The sequence below is a fragment of the Nuphar pumila genome, chromosome 6 (assembly GCF_984573655.1).
Source record: "Nuphar pumila chromosome 6, dmNupPumi1.hap1.1, whole genome shotgun sequence".
Classification (NCBI taxonomy): domain Eukaryota; kingdom Viridiplantae; phylum Streptophyta; class Magnoliopsida; order Nymphaeales; family Nymphaeaceae; genus Nuphar; species Nuphar pumila.
Window position 1 is genome coordinate 7,330,589 of NC_143254.1, and position 5,192 is coordinate 7,335,780.

Below are 5,192 nucleotides of genomic sequence, written 5' to 3' on the forward strand. Positions count from 1 at the left end.
TAGTCCTAAAACTTGAACAATTATGACTCTCACAAACCATATATCACAAATGGATAAAATGCAATAGATTTTTTAAGTAGTATTTAAAAATTACATATAACCTCAAATCAACATTTAAAAAAGAACACATAAATAATTTTATGAATGATTTTGAAACTAATTTTTATAACATTTTTCTTAGTTTTAAAATAATTAAAATATAAAATTAAAGCTCATCAAAAAATAACCATCATTTAGTGTAGATACATCAAAGTTCATCAAATCACTATAGTGAAATTAAATCTTGAACTCAAAACCTTTAATTGATGAATCTGATATATCAAACACATACTATTTCAAATGTTTATGTATGTATTTATTAAACTCGGTACATTACGGCCTTGTGCTCATCCCCATATAGTATATGCTCTAGGGATTGCCTAAAACCAATAAAAAGCTACTTCACTTCCATATTCACATAGGTAAGTTCATCAAAAGAACCTTTTAACTAACGTTTTCTAACCTTACTGGCCTATAAACTTATTAAGATATTAAATTACATCTTCTTAATTGCTATAATCAAAAGTAGCACCAACTTTCATATACGAGGCTAAGATTTCTCATCAATTCTTTGAAAAATTCTCTTTAATTTCTTTAAATTAAGCTCTATTATTGTTTTAATCACCTAATAACATGTTGGTCTCTTTACATCAAGAACTCTAGGTAGGGTTTTTATTATTGGTGATTTACGACATTGTAGGCTTTAGCTCTACCTCTCTAAAAGTATGATATATTATATTCCTTGTAAGACTTTTTATAAATGGATCGACCAAATTTTGATCATATTTTATATAACTCATACTAATTACTCTTTTCTTGAGTAATTATTTTATATAGTCATGTATAAGACTAATATGTATTGGTTTTTCACCATAAACTTCGCTCCCTATCTTTAATATCATTGATTGACAATTATAATGCATGCATATTGCATGTAAAGATTTTTCAATTAATGAAATATACATTAGTAAGTTTGTAAGTCAATCGATTTTTTTACATGTTATTGCCAAAGCAATAAATTCTGCCTTCAAGGTGCAATGTGAGATACATGTTTGTTTTTAGAGTATCATGAAACAACACCTCCAAAATAGTAAAATCAAATCTAATAGTGACTTTGGATTCATTAAGACCAGTGAGCTAGTAAAAATTAGTAAATCCTTCCAACACTGTTGGATATTCACTAAAGTGAATCATATAGTCTAGTGTTCTTCTTAGATATTTAAAAATTCTAGATATTGCATTTGAGTGTATATATCCTGGGCACACAACTTATGCAATGTCAGGTCAAGTACAATTCATAGCATTCATCAACTTATTAATAATGCTTGTATATTTCAATTGAAAAACATATATACTTTTATTAGGCTCTAGTTTGATATTAGTATCATAAAGTGTAGATAAAATTTGCAATAATATTTTATAAGAATCTTTTTATATAATGAGATTGAGATAACACAAGACTATTACTAGTTGAGTATAGTTCCTAGAATCATATATGTAACACCCATGTCTTTCATGTCAAAATTAGAAAACAAAAAATGTTGTGGTCTCAATATGCTTTCATGTTAGAACCAAATACTAATATGTCACCCACATAAAAACAAACTGTAACACCATCACCATTATGCATATTAATGTAAACTCATTTATCGACATCAATAATTACAAAACCGTCGGCAAATAAAACCCTAACAAATTTCTCGTCATTGCTTAAGAGCTTGTTTAAGTCCATACAATGATTTAGTTAGTTTACACTCTTAGTTATTGTCCTTTAAAAACAAATCCTTTAGGTTGTTTTATGTAATTTTTTTATTTAATTCACCATTTTAAAAAAATCATAAATGAGTTTGGTTTGGTTCATGGTTCAGAATTGGGTTTGGGTAGCCAGAATAATGAACTTTATAAATACCTGTTTGGATCACGATCAGAATGGAATCATATTGATTCGTGGGAGCTGGGATGTGTTGGGCCAGATACTGGATTGAGGCTTAAGGGGGATAGGTATGGTTTAGCCTTGATCCAAATCCAAAATATGTATGGGTCTGGTTTTGACCCAGTTCGATTTGGAATTGGAGCTCTGTTCAAGTTTGATTAGGTCTAGTTTGGGTCTGGATATGAGAATTATGACCAAAATCAAGGGCTTGAGCCCAATCCAGAGGTTGGGCACCTTGTACCAAACCCATAATGCCCAGAACCAGTGGGAACCTGGCCGAATTCAAACCCAAAACACCTAGAATCGGGTTTTGGGCTGACTAACTGGTTTGGAACCCCATTATGGCACTAAACCGGCTATGGGAACTGGTTCGATCAGTTCCAACATGCCGTGAATTCCCATCCATGGAAGGAACCCAGGGTTGGGTTTTTTGGCACCAGTGGGGCAGGCGATGGCCTTCGTCCACCATCGGTGGGTGGAGGGCCACTGCTTCCTCACCAGTTTGCCTCATTTGACAAAAAGCTCACTAGACAGTGCCCCCCACCCCCCATTATGGAATCTATCACCCAACCAACCAACCAACCGTAGGTGGGGCGGTGAACCAAGGTCTACCACCAGCCAACACCGCCGGTTGGGAGGGATCCCACCAGCCTAAGTTCACCGGTGGACAACAATCAGGCAGTCCTTGCATGGAGGTGGCCTTTGTTACCTCATGTAGGAAGGTGGGTGGTAGTGGAAACAGGAGGGTTGGTTGAAACCCTCCCCCTCCATGTTGCCACATCACATATTCCGATGTCGCTATCATCAGCATCGTGGTTACCTCATTGCTGAGAAACGATCGTGCCTGCAGTCCTTCATTCATCAACGTTTTTAATTTTTCCTTCTTGAAAACCCTTTTCTTTGTGAGCACCCGAAATAAGATTTCCTTCGATTGGTTGTTTCTCCAAACGCCACTCTAAACCATCGATCGAGTTGTCGTTCCATCAATGCCATTCATGCTTGGTGATCATCGTTTGCTTCATTTGTCCTCCTTTTCATGGACGTTATATCATCGTTCACGCAAAGAAAAATCTTTGCCAATGACACGATGTCCATCGGCAACTCCACCGAGACATCTTTGCATTCAACCTCAATTAATTTCTTCTAAACACGATAATGATTTTGACTCTGAAACCAATTGGTGTAAACTTGTAACAGGTTTACATGAAGATCTACAGCTACAAAGAAATAGTCTACTTGCAATCAAAGAATAAAAACTAATACTTGAATTCAATGGAAGAAATCAACAGAAATAATTCAGAATATATATAACTGAAGTTAGTAGTTTAACTTTAAACCATAATTAATTAGTGCAAAATAAATAGGATATAGATTTTCTTTTGTCTACAGTATGTAGTTGGAAAACATAGGGGAAAGTTGTACCACTCAATGTGGCCTCATATATGCGTTCAGCATGGCGTGTTTGTTAGGAAATACAATTTGGATAACTTTTTTACATAAAATATGATTTTTTGGGTCATAAAATTTTAATTAGTACATTGTGGTTGTTGATTTCTGAAGCCCTTGAAACCTGCTGACATATTGTAACTAGTGATAATTAAAATTGTAAGCATGTATTCAGAAGGAAAAAGAATCACATCTTGTGGCGTATGATGCTGCACCTCATATCTTGATCCTAGCCGTATCCAACGGGAGCCCATCTTGGGCATCCACATTCTCAGCCATTCACACATATAATTCCAGCCATTCAGATGCATTTGGTTGGACAGACATATGATGTTACACATCATACGTCACAAGATTGTACAAAGAATAAACAAGATTGTTTTTTTTTATGAGGGACGCGAAAACCACCCTTGGGATCAAAGACCTAATCGTTCTGGCTAAGCCTGCCATACTTGTGGTTGCTTTCAAGGTGGTGTAAACTCGTGGTGAACCCCTTGACCCCATGGAGTTGCCTTTGGGGGGCAAGCAAGGGCCATAAACCCTTGGGGCTAGATTGACTTTTTATTGAAACTAGCACAATTTAATTTATGACTAAGAGGTTATAGATGCAACATCTTTTGATCCAAATTCCCTTGACATAATTAAGCAAAGGGCCAATAGGTAGCTAACTAACTATCAAGTAAAAGGCAAAGCATAAGCAAGCTTTCCAACAGGGTTACTGGAAATGCTATAAGACTCGGGGAAGTGCGCATCCCTGAAAGTTGGAAGCGCAAAATGCATCACTTTCAAAACGTGCTAGGAAGCACCCCATTTAAATGAGAAGCACACTTCCTATTTATGGGAAGCTTGCTTTCTGCTAGCTTCCCAATATTAAAAAGTGAGTTTTTCTTTTTTTTTAGGGCTTGAAGCCTTTAAGACATTTTTTTTGCTCAATATAGGAAAATTTTGATTTCTATTGGCTTTTCACTCGGATCTTAGGCCGCTTCCCTCTTCATTTCCTCTTTGCTTCCTAGGTCACTTTCGAGACGATTCTTGGTTCATTTTTGAGTTGTCATGCCCATTCTGCTTTCTAAAATTTTAGAAGTGCCTCGCCTTTTGCTTTCGCTTCCTCCTGGACTGACAACTGTTTTCCAATGTGACAAGTCACCATTCTAAAAGGACAAGGAACGATATCTAGAGGATTTGCCAATTAAATAAGGAAAGCACGAGTGATTTAAATATTTTATAGTAACTAATTTGCTTGTCTTTCTCAAATCAGAAAGTAACAGCAAAACTTCTGCAGTGCATGTTTACTTTCACACTTCTTTGATGACAATGTTATTTATTTGGTCAACAATCATGAAGCAACTTAGACAAGCAGTGTAGGGGGAGTTTGGACGATTGTTGTATCATCACCAATCATGTAGGGACATGCTTTTGGTGAGGGAAGTTCAAACAAAAGGTCCAAGATGGGTATTTGTATGGCGATGTTGGTTGTTGTTGACATGGAGGACAGTATGGTTCAAGAAAAATAACAGGACCTTTAATGGTAGCTCCAAGCATAAGTAGGGATGGCAGTGGGGCGGGGCGGGGGACAAGGTTTCCACCCCCGCCCCGCCTAAAAATTTTATCCTCCACCCCCGCCCCGCCTCCGCGGCGGGGATGGATTTTATCCTCCATCCCCGTTTCATACCCTTCATCCCCAGTCCAAACAGGGATGAGGCGGGGCGGGGCGGGGATATTGCGGGGAAAAGTGGTCGGGGCGGGGATTAGGCGGGGATCGTGGCGGGGGCAG